The sequence below is a fragment of the Dipodomys merriami genome, unplaced genomic scaffold (assembly GCF_024711535.1).
Source record: "Dipodomys merriami isolate MVZ:Mamm:240054 unplaced genomic scaffold, mDipMer1.0.p SCAF_4, whole genome shotgun sequence".
NCBI classification, from domain to species: Eukaryota; Metazoa; Chordata; class Mammalia; order Rodentia; family Heteromyidae; genus Dipodomys; species Dipodomys merriami.
In genome coordinates, this window is record NW_027205603.1 from 2371022 (window position 1) to 2392053 (window position 21032).

General features: G+C 35.6%; 1 protein-coding gene across 1 annotated transcript in view; it reads left to right on the top strand.

The window, feature by feature from the left end:
- Positions 1-7533: 7533 nt before the first annotated feature.
- The window catches only part of Celf2 (CUGBP Elav-like family member 2), a 778786-nt gene continuing 765287 nt past the window's right edge, over positions 7534-21032 (top strand). The window contains exon 1 of the mRNA XM_069990343.1: positions 7534-7772. The gene's annotated coding sequence lies outside the window, so the exon portion shown is untranslated. The remainder of the gene's footprint in view (positions 7773-21032) is intronic.

Genomic DNA, 21032 nt, shown 5'->3' on the forward strand with positions numbered 1-21032 from the left:
GGGAAGTTAAGAACCATCCTTGCTTATTTATAACACTGTAGAATTACTCTGGACATTAACTTGATTCCTTGTTTCCTTTTGTATTTGTGTCTTCTTTTGTGCCTGTTTTCTAAAATATGGAGTCATATTTTATGTCAAGTTATTTCCCTGTAAACTACCTTAAATCCTTTTCAAGCAAGCAAAGTAAAATTCTTTCAGAAGTAACACCCTATTGACATAATCCTTGCAACTTCAATCTATTTAAACAATCCTGGCACATTTGTCTTTCAATAATTTGTGTTTCAATAATTCAATTTGTCTTTCAATAATTTGTCTTTTGATAATTATGACATGATCCTGCTTCAAATACTTCATCAGTTTTTCATTGCTTTTGGGATAAGGCACAACCTTCTAGAGAGTTCTATGTACCTGCTCGTAACTTCTTTTCTCTGTTCTGTATTGACATGTTAATCTAAGCACATCATGCCCGCATTTTGACTTAATGATTTGTAAAATAAAAATAAATGAGTTTCTGTTACAATATATTGGCTTGCCTTTCCACAAAAATTACAAGTGATATATTTTATTTTCACAAGAGTGAACTTGAAAAGAGTTAGCTTTGCTCCAGTTTGTTGTTTGGTATTACCCACAGGGTATATATTAGGATCCATTTGCCAAGGAATAGATATACTAGAAAGTTTAAGCCATGTTGTAAATAGCAGAGAGGAGGGGGTCATAAATCATTAGAATTTTATATTCTGCATAGTGAACTGCTGGACAAGCTACCAGCTGAATGACCAACTTAACCCAGAGTCATGGAAAACTTTCTCTCAATCCTCATTTTTTGAAATGGCTTTAAATTAAACGAGAGTGGTAAAAATATTTCAGGAAAAGAGAAAGTCAAAAAAGCTTTATTTCCAGGATTCAAATCTCATCTTCCCTAATTGGACCCTTTTAATTATATCCTAGATGTGAAAGAGGAATTGCACACACCTCAACCCCACTTACCTGGGGATCATAAAAGTTTTGCAGGTGCTTACTGGATTCCAGAAACCACAGTTTGTGTGTATGTGTGTGTGTGTGTGTGTGTGTGTGTGTGTGTGTGTGTGTGTAATATATATGTGTATGAATAGGCATGTATATACATACACATATATGTAGTATGTGTATACATGTGATATAAATAATATGTCATATATGACATATAGGCATATTTCCTACATGTATATAGCTACCATGAAGCTTAATTTATAAAACAGATATAGTTAGAGATTAATGAGATAATTATAAAAATATGCCATCATAACAGTTATTTTAAAACTAGGAATTGTTCATTTCTAGTATTTTTTCCATTTAATGTTTTCCAACTACTGTTGACTTTGGATTATTTAAATCACAGAGAGCAAAACCTTAGATAAAAGGAGTCTACTGTTTATAAATTCTGGTAACTCAGAAAATCATGGCTTAGACAAAATAACTCTGCTCCCCCCCAAAATAAAATAAAATAAAATTTTAATATCCACTTTTTTATTGTTTTACAGATTTTTCTACATATTTTCTATTGTAAAAATACTGTGCAGAGGGGTTATAGTTACATGAATAAGGTAATGAGTCCATTCCTATCAAGCATTTTTACCCCTCTTTTGTTTTTCCCTTACCATCCTTTCCTTCCCCACCTCCCCAACTCCTACCCCCCCCAGAAGTTATGAAGTTCATTTTCAATGTAGTGCCTTGTACGTCTCATTGTTACAATGGGTCAACTTTTGTCCTTATTTCAGCATTTTGTTATTTCCCTTCCCCTCCCCAAAATAGAAAAAATATATGTACAAGATTCAGGGCACTGGAATCAAATACAGTGAAAACAGGGGTTATACCATGGAGGAAGAACATACAAAAGAAACAAAGAAAAATCACCTAGTACATTATAAATACATTAAAAACAACAGCAAGAAAGATGAAAGCACTTGTGTTCCTATCTTGGGGTTCATTTCGCTTAGCATCCTCATATATGGTCATATGTACATAGCTTTTGACCTTTTCTGCTTGTCCTAGACATATAATAGTTATTGCAAATAAGGGAAACCATAGGAACTATGTTTCTTTGGGCCTGGCTAACTTCACTTAATGTAATTTTTTCTAAGTCTTTTCCATTTCCTAACAAATGGGGCAGTGACATAGAATTCCACATGTTCTTGATCCATTCATCTACTGAGGGGCATCTGGGTTGGTTCCATATCTTAGCTATGTTAAAGCCCACTTTCTTACCAATAGATTGGAAAGAAATTCTGAGTTTTGAAATGAAACACTCCATTCCTTTGCTTTAAAAAAAAAAAGCCAAAGTAGCAAGTCATTTATTTCTGCCTTACTAACAATATCAAAAGGCAGAAATGATGTCTGTGAGCACTTGGCAGCCCATCTGTGAATGAGAAGGCTAAACTTCCTTTTAAACTGATGAAGATTCTAATTTGAGAAAATTCATAAGCAAGAACCAAAAGTAAGGTTCTGAGACAAAGAATACCTCCAATTCAGATCAGTATCAATGGCTGGGTAGTGAACCACTCAAAGAAATGTATATTTATACATGACTAATTTCTGCAATGATTAAGGGGTGTATTAGCATCTTTTTGTTCATTCTCTTGGTTATCCAAAATGCATTCTCTTAGTCTACTAGATGTTCCAGGAATCTTCCCCTTTGAAATCATATGCATGTATGGTCCCAGTAAAATCGAATGACATAAATTGTTTAAGCATTGTATATTATATATATGCCTTGTATATTATTGTATATTATATATATGCCTTGTATATGCCTTCTGTCATCTAAAATATTCCTTTTTATGCTCTCTGCAAAGTTCTAGCTGCCAGTTTTGCCAAGAAATGGCTACTTCTGTAAAACGATATTTTTTCCCCTACCTCTTTCTCACTAACTCTGGGCTTCTCTGTATCTTCCATGACCTGCAGTCTTCTCTCCTATCTTCCATGTTTCAATATTTCAAAAATGCCATGATACTTCATGCATCACACACATCCAGCACCGGCAGTTCAGCAACATGCTGTTTACCCATTTGGCCTATTCTCACCTTTTATTTCCTATTATTTCCAGGGTTGAATTCAATCTAAAAGGACAGTTCACTTGTGGAATGTTTTCCACTCTTTGTAAGAAAATGGCAATAAGTTGGAAATGGACTGTCAAAAGTTTAAATCACCCTTCTTGCCTTTGTTGGATTCTAGGCCAAGTACCAATCTCTGTTTAGCTTTCTTTACTCCTTACACAGACTGAAATTGTCCATATTTCTACCTGGTTATGAAGGAATGCTATGATTATTCTAGGTTTCTGTCCGTATATGTTTTTAAGAAAAAAATCCAATTAAACTTTTTATAAATTAATGAAACTATTCCACCCATGAGGATATGGTTTCAAATAAAATAAAAAGAAATCCATGAGTCACAGTTACGGGACTTTTTTTTTTTTTTTTTTGGTCGGTCATGGGGCTTGAACTCTGGGCCTGGGCGCTGTCCCTCAGCTCTTCAGCTCAAGGCGAGTGCCCTACCACTTGAGCTACAGAGCCACTTCCGGTTTCCTGGTGGTTTATTGGAGATAGGAGTCTCATGGTCTCTCCTGCTCAGGCTGGCTTTGAACCGCGATCCTCACATCTCAGCCTCCTGAATAGCTAGGATTACAGGCGTGAGCCACCAGCGCCCGGCATGCAGGACATTTTTTAATAACAGGATTGAGATAAATATTTCATAGTGATTTGGTTTGCAGGGCTTGATTATAACAGCTAAATGGTATATAATGAAAGTGCAACACTTTGTAAAACTCCTCCTGAAGGACATTTTTACCATATTGACTATTGATATTATAGAGTCATCAGGACTACTCTGCCATGTAACTTGTGGTGTCCTTTTGCCCAAAGGACACAGAAATAAAAACCATGCTGATGTTGACTCAGTTAAACATTTGTCAAAAAGTTATACCATCATTTTAGTGCAGGAAAGAACTGTGAAAGTGAGATTGATATTCAGTTGTTCATTAGAACAGACAAGATTAAAGTCTATTCTTTTGATATCACTTTTAAAAACTAAGCTAGTATTTGAACTCGTCATTGAGTTCTCTTAGTGTATAACATTACATAGATTCAAAGAAATGCTTTGAAGTACATCTCTAATAAACATGTTTGGTATGTTTCTTTAAAACATGTCTCCATGATTTGAAAGCCTCTCCAATGTCTACCATTGCATAGAATCTCAGAACAAATAAGTAGGGATTAAGAGGTACATTTTCTATAAGGACTGTAATATGTATCAATTAAATACACAGGTTATGTGTCTATTATATATTTTAAACATTTTCTAAAACCTAGGTTTTATTTAAACAAAAATGTTCATTCACTAATAGTCAGTGTCAAGATTTTTATGCTGGTAAAGTGTAATATTTAGTAATTAATTAATATTAGTAATAGTGATGGTCATAAAACATTCTTCTTTATTCCTTTAAAACAAACTCCAGAATACAGACTCTAAATATATCAGTGTAGATATTACTTAGCCTGTCTATTATATCATTCTCAATGATACCAAATTATATAGACACCTTTTGCACATTAATGATGCATGTTTATGACCATAAAGTAAAAAAAAAAAAACATTTTAAAAAGCATTATCATTTGGGCTTTTTCAGTGTTACATTTTTTCTCTCTCTAGAATTTTCTCTTGAAAAGGAAAAGATTGACGGGAAGCCACTTGAAATTATAGAATGCTTCAGGAAGATTTAAAAAAAATTCTCTTCAATTAAGTCTTTTGAAAAATCTACGCATAATGCTTTGCAAGCCAAGTCATGGGTTGGTTTTATTGCATTTTATGCTGTGACAAAGTACCATAATTAGCACATTGGTGTAATTTACCACTGTTTCATTACAGCTGATTGCCTAACTACCTGGGAAGTTAACGTGCCTTCTTGAATACTTGACCTGCCTTATTTTTCTATGCAATAGCTGTGAGTGGGAATTGAGCCAAGGCATTCATCACTAACAGTAAGAGAAAAAAGTAATCCTGATGGAAGTTACAATGCAAGGAAAACACAATGTTTTGCTCTTTACTTCCCCATTTGTCACTTGGCTGGTTTGTAATGATGCAACTTCAAATGACAGGACAAATATGTGATATCCAGCTAAAGCCCAATCCTGTTTATTTAATTTATACTGTGAACTGTTTCTCTCTTGAAAGTCTGACTTTGAAAAGTGAAGTGCATTACAACAGCCCACACTTGACTTTATGGCACTCTAGAAATAGTGAACACTATTTAAATGGTGTGAGGTAGGGATAAGGGAAACTTGTTTTTTTTTTCCGTTAAGTAGTTGTACAAAGGAGTTGCCATTGAACAGGTACAATGCGTTCCTAAGTACAATGCGTCTTCACCCATGTTACCATTTTCAGCATTCTCACCTACCCCTCCCTTGCCCACTCCTGCCCTTGTTGTTCATGTTTCTGTAGTATATATATTGACTTCTTTTTTTTATTTTTATTTTTTTGTGAACACACTGTACAGAGGGGTTACAATTACATGGGCAGGTTAATGCGTACATTTCTTATCAAGCATTGCAGCCTCCTCCTTTGTTTACCCTTCACATCCCTTCCCAGCCTCCCCCCCCCACCCAATCCTCCCCACTTTCCCCGCCCCCAGCACCAACATTGTAAAGCTCCTTTTCGACATGACAACTTGTACTTCTCATTGTTGCAACAGGTCCACCTGTATCCTTAAACGACTTGTTTTTCCCCATCTCCTCTACAAATTATACTGACATCAAATATAGTGAAAGCAGGGTTATATTGTGGGGGAGGGACATACAAAGCTACAAATTCTTGACTGCATTTCCCACCTTCTCCTCTTTAGTCATCTACGGCTTTCCTTTTGGCCCCACCCCTTGCCAGTACCTACTAGATGCTGCTTATTTCATTTGGCTTTGACATAGCCTTTCTAAGGAATTGTACCACTTGAGTTCTTCATTGACTATTATACTTCCATGAATATATTTATAAACCCTTGCATATACCCAATGCATTTACATATAGGTTTATAGATGAATTCTACCTTAACATTTTTTGCTTTCATATTTTTTTTTTGCTTTTGTTTTACCAGTCCAGGGGCTTGAACTCAGGGCCTGGGTACTGTTCCTGAGCTTCTTTTGCTCAAAGCTAACAGTCTACCACTTAAGCCGCTGTGCCATTTCCAGCTTTTTCTGTTTATGTGGAACTGAGGAATCGAACTCAGGGCTTCATTCATGCTAGGCCAGCACTCTATCACTAAGCCACCTTCCCAGCCCCAGCTTACTTAGCATTTTATAAATGCAAAATATCAAGCAAAATAGATTGAACATTGTCAAGTCATCAAGAGTAACATTTTTCCAAGTCTCAGCCAGTGGCAAAAAACTGAGCACCTTACATTTGTTTCTCCTTAGGCCACTCCCAACTAAGTGAGCTGACCAAAAAGAAAAAAAAAATCACTATAAGACTCTTCGGTTCGAGTAGTCAGAAGACTTAAAAGAAGTCCATCTCTTACTAGGAATACCAAGGCTGCCCCTCACTTATAGCCAACAGTGCTTGAGATAAAGAGGCAAATTTTCAGGTGACTCAGTCCACTTGAAGGCCTGTGATAACCAAAGTAGTCTAGGCTACCCTCATCTGCAAAAAGAAACAATATAGACCAGCTTGTGGAGAATTCTGTGTGCAATTTATCTACTCTCAGAAGAGTGTGTTTTATTAGCTTTCATAATTCCTCTGCTACAAACTTGCCGTATGCTGCATATTAAGTAACAGGTTTCGTCGTTGCTAAAATTAAAGGGCTTTTCTATAGGTGATGCCTTATGCTGTATTTGCTCTGTTCATCAAATTTCTATCTGTTGATCTTTAGTGATAGTTTCCCATCTTGTGAGCTTCATGGTAAACATTTTGTATTTGTTTATGAAGCGTCTGGTTTTAATATTTCATCTTTCTTAGAGGATTCTAATACTTCTTCTCCAGACAGTCTTTCACTTGAATTATTCCTGGGATCACATATGCAATAAATAATAATAATAAAAAAGAACAAGTCCAAGGAGAAATGCAAACCCTAATACATTGGCTATTTCTGTCACAGAAATTCCTAGAAATGTTTCATATTTGTGAGGGCGAGACAGCCGAAAAGGTGCTTTGAAACAGGCGACTAGGACAAGAAGAAAAGAGAAAAGAGGGGTCTAAAGGTATAAAAGTAGTAAAACTGGGATAGTAATGATATGAAGACTCAGAAGAGAAATGCAACAATAAAGGCAAACTGTAAGCAAACCCAGCTTCATGAGCTAGGGTGGGCTCAGGGAATTTCATGTAAATACCTTCAATGGAAACTGCAGAATACCTTTTCAGGGACGATTTTTAGTTAGTGGGACAAGTAAGACCCAAGCAAACAGACAGAATGGTCCCAGCATGCTTATTGCCTTCTTTCTTGTTGTTGTTGTTGTTTTGTTTGCACAGTGGCTGTCAGCCTTTGCAGGTAGTGGGACTCAGCAGGAAGAAGGGGCGGGACCCAGCGATGCAGCCTGAACTGAGAGCAAATTTAAATTACTGAGCCCTTTTTTTTTCTCCTTTTTTATTTTTCTACTCTGCGACAAACTGAAAAGATTCCAGCACGCTAATTTAACCACCCCGCTTCTTCTTTGCCTTTTCCCCCCCTCCTCCTGTCTCCCTGTTTCCAGGATAATTAAAAGAGAAACCTGTAAAAATCGACATTGCTGTGAGCGGGTTGGTGTTGCAACGTGCTGGTAAGAAAATGAATTTAATTTTTTTTAATCTTCTTCTTTTTTTTGGCTTTTTTCTTTTTCTTTTTTTCTTTTTTCTTTTTTTTTTTTTTTAAGAGCTGAAGGCTTTGTCTGTCTAATGCAGTCATAAGCCTGCCTTTTCTGCCGTGAGGGTCTGACATGCGAATAAAAAGGTGTAATTGTCTAATAGATGACCTTCCCGTCATACTTAGAATAGGTAATAACAGCATTTCTGTCTACCCTGATGATGTTTATGTCTGTAAGCTGACTATCTGCTCGGTTGTAATAAGGCAAAGATTGTCGCCCTATTACAATAAGTTGTTGATTGTTTGATGCTGGAGTTCCAGTGCCCTGTCAAAAAGAATCTGTGACTTTCTCCAAGTTACTGCCTTAGGGGAGGAGGTGGGGAGGGTCTCCTGGACCCCCCCCCCAAAAGGACCCTTAGAAATCCTAACATGTCACTGCTTACTTATGCAGCCGGAAGCCTACAGTGAGGAAACTTTTTTTCTTTCAGAAAGCTGTAGTTATTATAAACGTCTTTGGTCCAGTTAATGAAATAGACTGAAGGCAGTGCTCAGTAAAGTTAATTTAATCCCTTTCATCTGTAAGTGACCCGGAGTTCATTAGACAGTGGGTTGTGGAGGGACCTACCTCATTTGGGGACCTTGGACTGGAGGTGGCAACTTTTTACTTTCAAAGGACACATTTTAATTCAACTCAATTAAATTCAACAAGTATCTATAAGGCTCTGCCTTGGAAATGCGACAGAAAAAGTCCTTCTTGCCTGCTGTACAATTGCTGGTGAGAAACTGAGATTCAGCTGGGTAACATTTTCGGCACCCAGGTTTTGTTTTTACTACCTTTAGGACTGACCAAGTCACTTAGGACAAAAACGTTACAACTTTTGGCTGTCAGACAAAGTTCTCGTGGTGGAGTTTCCTTTAACGGATGGGTCTCTTCCATTTTGTTTATGTTAATTTGCAACAGTGGACAATATATGTTTATTGCATCTTAATATTATAAAGAAGAAAAACACAAAGTTCTTCCTCTTCTTCTATTTTATTATTATTATTATTGTTATTATTATTATACCAAACACATAATTAGAGAAGTCCACGTGCTAAACTTTTAGCTTCTCCAGATTTCTGGAGACACAGAGGAAGACTTAAATTTGTCAGTTAGTCTACTTCAATTTGGGTTAACAAAAAAAAAGTCAGAATCCTTTCTTGTTTTATTGGCATTTAAATGCACATGGGAAATACCAAGGAATACAATTTGTTCTTCATTGTTCTTTGAACAACATTCTTTGCACCATTAGTTGTTCTGCATTGTTCTTTGAAAATGGTGATTGTTTTCATTTAGTTTGTTTCTTCCTAGATAGGGAAACATAGAATGGAGAGGTCTGCAAAAGCAGAATACAGTTACCAAATACCATGAAAAGTTGTTGTTGTTGTTGTTTGTTGTTTGTTTGTTTTCCTGAAGAAAACTCTTTGGGGAAGGTTTGAAGGTTGTGTGCTAATGTGTCTCAGGGAGATGGAGCAATTCCACACTCTGCGGGCATTCCTGTGCCGGTCTCTGTAGCTATTCTAATTGTATCATTGCTATATTTAACAGCTCTGAACCTTGCTGCAATGGGTCATCACCCATCTTCCCCCTAGATTACATGAAGTATCTAAAAAGACCTTACCACATTAGAAAACAATGTCAGTCGTTCGAACAATTTCTGCCTCTTTACAACAAGAGAAAATGTTATGGATTTAATAGTTCATTTTTAAAAAACTGTTCTTATCTACCAGTAACTGTCTATTAGCAACATTTCAGTTCTAATTGGAATAAATTGTTGCCCAGTAACAAGCAACTAACTCCACTGTGACTTTCAGTGACTAGAAACAATTCTGAAGAGCTAAATTCAATTCAACCAGCAGCACTTGTCTTTCTTATGGTGGTGGGGGGGGGGGGGGAGGAGAACGAAGCATTTCTTTATAAATTTTTTCATTCTCTTTCAATTCTCCAATTCCTGATGCTCCTTTTTCAAAATTTCTAATTGGTCAAAATCCCATGTATGAAGAATAGAGGTGGAGAGATCTTTGCAAATTCTTACAGTTCTGTCTCAAAATAAGACTACGGGAACATAGCACAACCTTAACTACTAGTGTTAACAAGATTCTGGGCTTGCAACACCATTATGTGTGAAAAGTTGCTATCATCTCTTGCAGCAGAATGTAGTATAAAATTATGGGTTTCACTGTAGTACTCTGTCATTTGAACTAGTAATCAGTCTATAATTCTATACATTGCAGGGGTTAAAACCATGCCAACCCTCATTAATAAAATATGGAAGAACACTAAAATTACATTTATCCTATCTTTTTTTTCTTTCCCAAGAGACAATGAGACTATACTAGCCCCAAATCCGGACACCTAAGCGAACATGATATCAGAGTGCCTTTTCTTCTTCTTTCTTGGCTGAACTGCTTTAACATGATAATTTCCAGAGTGAAATTCTTTGACAATTCATTCTTCATTTGCCATTAGGTTCTTGTGGCATTTGGGAATAGTTTTCACAGGTGTTGAAATAGAAAAAAAAAATCTGATGAAAAGAGTTCACGTTGTTACTTTTCATACAGAAAAAAAAATTACCTATGGTGCCAGAATGAAAATATAAAGGCAACAGGAAAGTTTAAGAATTGCTTTCTGAAGCTATAACCCTGGGTGTCTGTCCAATCTGTTATAAATGTAAAACGAGTGTCACATATACAACAGACAGTATATTGGTATCTATGGCACAATATAAAGGCCAGATCTTAGTAATGTTAAATTCAGCTGGTAGACTAGCAAAACTAATGTGATTAATCCATGTATAATGAAATTAATATTGTATTAGGCTATTATAACCAAGGAAAACTATCCCACATTAGCTTGGATCTCCCATATATCCATATATGCTTCAGTCCTACTGAATATCCATGGCTTATTTGTTTTTTTCCCTATCTTTTTTTTCCTTCTTTCTTCCTTCCTTTTCCCCCCTTGGAGAACTAGGGCTTAAACTCAAAGTCCTTGCATTCTCACTTAACATGGTTGCTAATCAGCTGACACACAAATACGTGGCTATACCTCCAAGCCTATGCACATGTATTTTTTATTTTCTGTGTGTGTGTGTGTGTTTCTATGTCTGTCTGTGTTTTGTGTGTTTCGTGTGTGTGTGTGTGTGTGTGTGTGTGTGTGTGTGTGTGTGGTATGGTTTGAGCTCACAGCCTGGGCACTGTCTTTGAGGTCTTTTTGCTCAAAGCTAGTGTTCTATCACTTTGAGCCACAGCAACTCTTCCGGTTTTCCGGTGGTTAAGAGTTTCAAGGACTTTACTGTTCTGGCTGGTTTTGAACCAAGATCCTCAGATCTCAGCCTCCTGAGTAGCTAGAATTACTGGTATAAACCACCAGCTCCAACAGTTGATCCAACAGTTTTAACACCTGAGTTTCTTAGTTATAAAAGAAAAGATGCAAACTAGGTACCCATGGTTCATGCCTGTAATTCTAGCTTCTCAGGAGGCTGAGATCACAGTTCAAAGCCAGCCCAAGCAAGAAACTCTGTGAGACTCTTATCTCCACTAAAACTACCCAAAAAAGCCAGAGGTGGAACTATGGCTAGAGTGGTAGAGCATTAGCCTTGAGCAAAATTAGCTCAGAGACAGCACCCAGGTGCCGCAATTGAGTGAATGTAGTGTAACTTCTCCAACTGCTCTTTATAAATTGTTTTTGCTGTTCTTAGTTGTTCTCCTTGTCATATTTTTTTTAATTTTCAAAATTTTACCAAAGATTTATTGAAATATAATAAGCTTAAAGTAGGGAAAAGTAAAAAACAAGAAATCTGTCCTCTCCAGCCTGGAAATAGGAGGGTTTTTTTTGTTTATTTTATTTTATTTGTGAACATACTGTACAGAGGGGTTACAATTACATGGGCAGGATAATGCATACATTCTGGAAATAGGAATTAAAGACTCCCCATATAAATTTTAGAAAGAGCTAGTAAATTTTTACCCCAATAACAACCCTGTTGAAATTTTTATTAGTAGCACCTTAACTATATAGTTCAATTTGTAGAACTGGCATTTTAACTATATTCACGGTGCCATCCATAAATAGTTATTGTACTTACTTAGCAGTTCTTTAATTTCTTCTCATCAGTGGACTGTAGCTTTCATTGTGGAAGTATTTCCCAATTTTTTGGCTCAACTGATTTCTCAGTATGAAAAGTTTGGGAATTTTATTTAATTTCCCAAGTGCTTGTGTCTATTACATAAACCTATTGATTTTTGCATAATAACCTCTTTTACTGCTACCTTGGCAAATTCATGTATTAGTTGTAGTGCGCACTTTAATACACACATATATGTATGTATATATTCAAATACACATATACATATCTACAAATATATACATATGCATATATGTATATCATGTATATATGCACATATGATATACATAAGTTATATATGTGCATATGTTATGCACAGTATATATACATGAATATATACATATTTCACATATATATGAATATATGAATATATATGTGTGTTCTTATATTTATATATACTTATAAAACATTTCCTATATAATATGTATTACTTGTTTAGCAGTTAAACAGTTGTTCAAGGGGCATGCAAATTAACATATCTATTTATGTGTTCACTGCTTCTTGGTGAGATTCACCTCATCCATCATTTTCCCCATCCCCTATCCTTTCCCAGGGTCATAGCACATCTTCCACTTGATTGTTTACATGTGTACATTGAGCATTGTGACTGTGTTGGTTCCACATATCCCTTTCCCATTTTTCCACTCTCCTCCCACTAGTCCCCTGACATTCAAACTATGCTTAGCTCCCTGATAGCTATTTTGTTAATCTGCCTGTTAATTGCTCAAAGGTTTACTCCATGGAGATTCAACCCTACATATACCACACTCAGGTCAACTAGATCATATGCATATGAATATGCTCCTGTGTGTGTTTACAGAGAGGTGGTATTTTGGGTCTATGGTCCACACGGAAAACTTAAGAATTATTTAAAACTATTATTAAAAACAATTCATTTCTCATCTTTTCCTTAGCTTCTTGAAACACCTAGAACAACCAGTCAAATATTAACTAGAAATTATGGAAGTGAACATCCTTGACCTATCTTCAGGCTTAGAGATAAGGTGCTCAGTCAGTCATTCCAGAAATGAGGGGCTTTCATTCATCACATACAGGAAGTCCCTTGTAGTCCTCCCTGGTTAATCGATTTTACAATGAAAATGATTGGTCCTTTTCTGTGTGCTGAAGATTTGACTTAATATCATTGTTAAGGAAGGATTTTTGTCTCTAGATTCATAAGGAATCATGCATGGGTGGCATCTTTCTTCTATTATTTTTTGGTGTGGGAAATATTTCTTCCTCATCTATTTTATTAGCTAATTTGTGTCAGGCAGTATTTCTTTATCTCCCTAAACATTTGTCAGAATTTACCAGCAAGCTCTGTTCCTATAAGTTTTCTTTGTTTTCTTGCCATTTTTTGGTTAGAAGAATTCATAATTAATTTTAGCCATTTCTTCATCTAAAGCATAGCTTTAAAGTTAATTTTCCCCAATCACTCTGTTAGTGGTATCCTTCAAATTTTCAATTGTTTCATTTGCTTATCATTGCATTTGCAATAATTTATAGGGCTGAAGTTGTGGGTGAAGTGGCAAAGAAAATAACTAACAAACATGAGGCCCTGAGTACAAGCCCAATGCCATTTGTGAAGAAGAAAAAGAAGGAGGAGGAAGAGGAGGTGAAGGAGGAGAGGGGGAGGGGGAGGGGGAGGGGGAGAGGAGGGAGGAGGAGGAAAAGAGATAGGGTGGGAGAAAGGGAGGGAGGAGGAGGAGAAGAAAAAGAACAGGAAGAGGAGGTGGAAGAGAAGGAGGAAAGGAGGTGGAATTCTAATTTATTACATGAATGTTTCCCCCTCCCCCATCGAATTTGGAAGCCTATAGGATTTAATTCCCAAACATTTAATACTTTTCTAGATGATTATTTGCTGCTGATTTTTACTTTAATTCCATTCTAGTAAAAAAAAACATACTAAGTAAGATCTATTTTACTTATTTCCCAACATATTACTTATCTTGATGAAAATTCCAGATGCATATAGCAGAATATGCATTCCACAGATAGTCAATGCAGTGTTCTACAATTGCTATGTATATTGATACCATCCTTTTGGTCTTCTGTTTCCTCACTGACTTTTTTTTGTCTATCCAATCAATTCCTGAGGGTGGTACATAGCCTGCACCCATGGTTATACATTTATCTTTTCCTCACCCTAGAATTTTTATAATTTTGCTCCATATATTTGAAGCTATATTTTCAATACATATAAGTTTATAGTTATCTCTGTACTGTATTGTATAGTTATCAACTGTATTTACTTTATTTATTACAGTTTCTTTTCTCTAGGCGTATTATATTCTGGCAGGATATTTTTTTTCTTTTTTTGTATTGACCAAACATTTTTGAAAACTTGATTTCAGTTTCTTGATTGCTTTTCTAATTATATCTCTCAGCATTATTTTTCTGTGATTGCTTTAGGAATTACAATATGCATTTGAAGCTTAACCCAATCAACTCATAGTCAACATCATTTATGTTTTATTAGCATACTTCCTCTTATTTTAAGCCTCATTTGTATACAATGAATTAAATAATATATATTAATTTTATATACTATGTATTATATATTACACATTACGTTTATATGCACTATAAGCTCCCTAGTAATTTGTTATTTTTCTCAGTCATTTCTCCTTGAAATAATGTAGGAGAAACAGATATGTCTATATAACCTGAACACTATTTTGTATAGATTGAAATATAATTCTTCTAATGGATTTTATCTCCTTCATTTATCAGACAATATTTTAATTTGTTTCTGTGATTGATTATCATCACCATGCATAGAATTCATTGGGAGCAGCTACTTGCTTCGCTCAGTCATTTCCTTATCATTCCAATATCATCTGGCCTCCATAATTTCTTAGGCAAAGTCAGGAGTCAATCTCAGCCTTATTATTTCTGATTTATGTTTATGATTTCTCAAGCTGAGCTCAAAATCTTGTCAGCTTTGGATCTCGATATTTTTTACTACAGTAGATTTCTTTATTTTAATCTTACTTGAAGTACCTTAATTTTCTTGGCTCTGAATTTCATGCTTTATAGCAAGTTTGGGGAAAATTCTAACAATATTTAGTCATTTAAAAATTTTGGTGATCATTTCTCTGTCTTCATCTTTTAGAAATTTCAATTACCTATATTATAAACTGAATCATATTTCCCCATGGGACTCTGAGGATGTATTTATTTCCTTTCAACTTGTTTTCTCTCTCTCTCTCTTTCTCTCTCTCTCCTCTCTCTCTCTCTTTCTCTCTTTACTTGGGTAATGCATATTGAATTATCTCTCATTTATTATACTTTATACTATCATCTCCATTCTGAAGTTGCATAGCTTATCAATTTTTTAAGTTTATTGAACTTTAAATTTTCAGTTCTCATTTTTATTTCTCAGTACTGTATTTTAACTCAGGGCTTCTTCTCTTCTAAGCAAGTGTTTTACTACTTAAGCCATGCCTTAGCTCTTTGATTTTAGTGTTTTTTTTCAAACAAGTCTGTAGTTTTTCCCTGGCTAGCCTCAGACCAGAGTCTGATTCTATTACTTATTCCTCCTATGTAGCTGTGGCTCTAGGCTTTGCCACTATTACCAGCTTGTTCTTTGACTTAGAGGATCACTAACTTTTGCCCAGCTTTCTTGGATCCTTGATCTCACTATCTTAGTAGCTGTTATTACTGATACACAGAATACCTGAACCTCTTTTTTTTCTTTTGCAATTACCTTGCTTTCATTTGTGACATTATACTTCAATAAATTCTTCAGACATATTTTTAAGGTTCCACATATTTGGACATGTAAATATTCTGCTACTATAAAGTGCTATTAAGCTGAATAGATTTGGCTACAAAGCCAGTTCTATTAGCCAATACTGATGGAAGTCAATTTTTAATTGCTACTTATTGTTTTGGCTCCTCTTTTGGAGATCCCACTTTTATGTCTGTCTGCCTCTGTAGTCATTTTTGATTATAAAACTTATTGAAGATAATAAAATTGCTACTGCAATGGATTCTATCGTGCTCTGGTTGTGGTTGCTCTTTAATTCCAGCATTCAATTAAGTTTCCTGGACATGACTGACATGTGTTTCTGCTCTGTGATAGGAAGTCACTGGTGGTTTTCTGTTCTGTGGCTTCAAAACACTGCTTTTATTAGTCTGCCTTCCTGGAAGTCTCTCTATGACTGTGTGATTTGGCAAGCAGGGTCTCAGAAGACAAAGACTTTACTCCTATTTGGGTGTTTGCCCTTTCTGTGAGTTTTTGTTTCTAGAAATTTTCTCCTAAACCCAGACACTATGGAATGTCTCCTTGGGATCTCACTTCTGACACTTCAAACCCCTGTGGCTGCAGTTTCCTGCTGCCTACATTTTGTACAATTTGAAAAAAGTGTTCTTAGCTTAAAAGGCAGTAAAATTATATATCTTGTCCCATGAATCTTTTATCTTTCGAGAATAGATTCATCTTTGACCTCTACATGTTTCATTTCTGGACTCCAAAGACTCTTCCTTGCCCATGTCTAGCTCATCTGACAGCCAGACACTCTGGGCTTTGGTTTCATTCCTTTGCAATTATGTTGCTCCCAGCATCTCATCTTCACTTTCCCATTGACTCTACCAGCCCCCAACTCTTATTTCTGTGAACATTTTTGCTGGTCAGTACTGCTTTTGTCTACCATTATTTTTTCACTGCTATGATCACAGGAATTGAGAAAAAACCCTTATACCAAAAATTCATAACTTTTCTTCTTTGAAAATTGTTTTTATATATATATGTAAGTCCTGGGGCTTGAATTCAGGGCCTGAGTGCTGACTCTGAGCATTTTTGCTCAAGGTTAACACTCTACCACTTAATCCATAGCTCTACTTCCAGCTTATTTTTGGTACATAATTAGAGATAAGAGTCTCTCATGGTCTTTCCTATCCAGTTGGCTTCAAACCATGATCTTCAGATCTCAGCCTTCTAAGTAGCTAATATTACAGGTGTGATCCACTAGCACTCTGATATTTAATTTATTTGTTTAACATTTTTATGATCTTTAAGTAGTTGTACAAAGGAGTTACCATTTAACATTGCAGTTTATGATTACAATGTATCTTTAAAGAATAAAACCTCTAAAAGACAATAGACTTTAAAATTTTATCCAGTCTTTCTAATTGTTATCCACAGAAGATTTTATATGCCTTTTATGCTAATTCCATGTCTATAAATTCCTTTTGTAGGTAGATTGATATAGATCTGTGTCTGATATGTCACATATGAAACTGTTGAAAAAGTAAGAAATAAGTCAATCCAAATTAAATTCCTTGACTTCCATGTACATCAATTTCAAATTTGCCCTCTGGTTATTACACTTTTTATACATTCACCCTCTCTTTAAGAACTGAAAGTATTTATAGGTCATAATGAAACCTTTAATATTGTATAATCAATATTACCCAAATGAAAAAAGCAAAATTGGAAGCATTAAACTTTATTAAAATTAAGAAGAAAAGATTCTAAATGACTAGCACTTCACAAGCTTCATTCTATGCAGGGGTAAACTGACAATATTTTAGCTTAGTAATCAAATGACTCCAAAGTCTCCATTGTTAACTGATCCAAGTTTCCAAATTCACAAATTATGTTGATTTCCTGTAGAGGACAGAAAGTGAGGTCATCAATTGCTCATTCTCACTCTTCAATTTTGGGCTTCAAAAATGCCTCATTACACACGCTATTTTTTTTTAAAAGGGGGAACCATGATAGTATTTGTTGATTGTTTTATATCCCAAATAAATACTATTCACAATATCAAGTAGCAAATGCACATGTGCAAAGCACTGGAGATGCATCGTTGGCTCTGCATTCATGAGAGTGGGTAGCAGAGTAGCTCCTGCTGCAGTTACTATTAGGTCTTCTCATGGGTGAAATTTATGCTCCCAACACACACACAAAAAATACATATGTTGAGTTCCAAAGTCCATTATCACACAATGTAGACATGTTTAGAAATAAGTCATTGCAGATATAATTACATAGGATCATATTGGGAAAAGGTTGGCCCTTAATTCAATCTGACTGATAATTAACTCAATTTCACTGAGGATCTTAAAATAATGATGTGAGGACAGAGACACAGAGAAGTAAGTTCCTTGCAACTACTGTAAGGAAAGCCTAAAACTGCACCAAAGTTAAGGAAAGCCTAAAACTCCACCAAACCCCTAGAATCTTCCTTCACAGGTTTTAGAAGAAATCTTGCCAACATCTTTCTTTATCTAGCCTCTAGAACTGTAGTACAATGGGCTGGGAAGGTGGCTCAGTGGTAGAGCACTTGCCTTGCATACTCAAGGCCCTGGGTTCGATTCCTCAGCACCACATAAGAATAAAACTGGAAGTGGCTCTGTGGCTCAAGTGGTAGAATGCTAGCCTTGAGCTGAAGAGCTGAGGGACAGTGCCCAGGCCCAGAGTTCAGGCCCCACGACCGGACGCCCCCCCCCCAAAAAAAAAGAAAGTAAAAAGGACTACCAATATAGAACTGTAGTACAATAAAAATCTGCTATTTCAAGCTGCTTCATTCCTGAAACATTTTTATGAAAATGCTGTGTTTTAGTAAAACCTCAAGTTAATTCTGTGTTTTAAGAATAAAAAAATGAAATTGGTGGGGTGGCATAGGTCAGAGTGCTTTATTCATTCTTAGTGTTCGTATTTAGTCACTTGGTTAATGTAAACATTATGTCTATGGGTGGACATCATAGTTCATATGCAGACCAAGGTGAATAATCATTGATTCATTAGTTGGAAGAATAAGACTATAATAAATAAATAATTTGTCAAGAATTGCATACTAAGTTTGGAGAAGGGTTAGAAAAAAGGAAGCATGCCATTTTTTTCTTATCTGTCCTCCAAATTACATCTGAAATGCTGAATACAAAAACATTAGGTTTTTAGTACTAATTTTATTTATTAAAAATTGAACTTTAAAAAAAGAAAATATTTGAACTCAGGCAAACCAGGAATTGTATCTTAGAAATTCCTTTCTTGGTAGGCTTATTTTTTTTAACTGTGCTATTTTCTATACTGTGATCAAGAAAGCCTGCGAAAGGTATTAATTAGATTCTAGAGTGATCTTAAGGAGGAAGTCAGAGGATATTCAGAGGAATAGCATCCAAGAAAAAAAAAACAGAAACAGCAAGAATGAGCTCAAAGATTAAGTCATGAACCATTAGTGCAGTAGAAAGAATATTTGGCATGAGAAGCTGTCACACCTTCTAAGCAAAACATCCCAAATGTTTTCCATCAAGAACAAGTGTTTTAGAATTTGAAAATAAATGTTTTACACTTTTCAGGTCATAATGCACGAGGGACAACTTGATCTACTTTTAGTCTGAATGAAAGTAGCCTGACACAACATGTGTGCAGTTTTACCGCCCTACAACACACATCATCAGATCACCAACTTATGAAAAAAAGTTTGCTTTGGCCTACCATTTGAGAGGTTCCCATTGCATCATCAAGCAGAACTTCTTCTTGTAGGCCTCTGGTGGGGATACAGGACCATAATGACAAGAAGGACAAGGTGAAACCATTCACCTCATAGACAGGATGCCCAAAACAAAGAGTTCCCTTCAAGGACATTCCCTCACTGCTGTGCAGACCATCTTAAAGGTACCATAACACCAAGCTGCAAACCACACCTTTAACATGCTAGATGTTCATTGAAATTCCCAATCAAAACTTTAGCAATTCTCAAATGAGTAAACACACTGTGTTCTGCAAAAGCTTTATTCATGAACACTAATATGTGAAATACATATATATGTGTATATATGATGTATATACATATATATGTGTATATATTATGCACATTATAAATGTTATATATACACATTATTGTGTAAAATACACATTATAAATTGTATACACATATATACACATACATATATATGCATATATCATATACACATATAATTTTCTCAAATGCAAGAGCATCCTGGCAAAAATCACATAATTTCAATTTTTTAATACCATGCCATTCATATGTATCCATATTCCTCTATGTATGTATTTCAAATTTTAGTATTCACATATATAAACATATATATATACATGTATACATATATGTGTGTATATAATATATATATATATATAGTTTTTATGTAACAACCATCTGAAAATGTTGCAGGTTCTCTGGTAGAGGTGTGGGGTGCTTTATGGGACACATTAAATAATGCAGGTAAGTTTTCCTGTGTGTGACAAGAAATTGTTAAGAATGTCTGAACTCAAGATTTTTTATTTCTAGAAGATTCTCTATGGAGAATAGTCTGTGGATTAGTGATACATAGTAAAAGAGTTAGAGTTAGATTAGTCCTGTTAAGTAATGAGGAAGTGTAGAGTAGGATGTTAACCGTGGAGGTAATAAGAGACAGCTTTAGGACATACATTAAAAGTAGGTCTAAGAGTTCACTGGTGAGTTGGGAATGGTACTATCAACAGAGAGCTCAACAGAATAAAATGTGTTTAGGAAAATGGAGCAGACCACAGCTGAGGCAATCCAAGATCAGAATGTACAAAGTAGTGTTCCAAGAAGCCATTGGGAAGGGTCCTTAGAAACCATGTTTGGAACAAGTATCTACATTTCTATTTCCATCAGGTTAGTTTTGTGAACATATGCCACGGCTACTTTTACACGTCTCTCTGGTTTTACTGAATTAGTTATTCTGTGTGCCCTCTGGAAATGAAGCAACAGGGAGATTACACACTTGCTCAAAAGCATGCAGTGGCTTCCTAAGGATGAAGTCTGTAATCCTTATCCTCTCCAACTTCAACCAGGACTGTTACTACCATACCACTCTACCTCAACCTCACTCATAGCGATGTGAATATGTAAAAGAGGCAATCGTATGGAGCAGTCCATACCTCCTTGAATTTACTGGCAGCATTGTTCAAGATCTTGTGCTTGACTACTCTGAGAAGGAAACAATAAAAAGGTACTGGTGGCTCTCTGTTTTCAGAACATCTTTTCAAGATAGCATCCTTACAGAAGAAAAAAGGAAATGATGCAGTTACAGAATTTGAGGCCCTTTTCCAAGTGCTGAACAAAATCCATCCA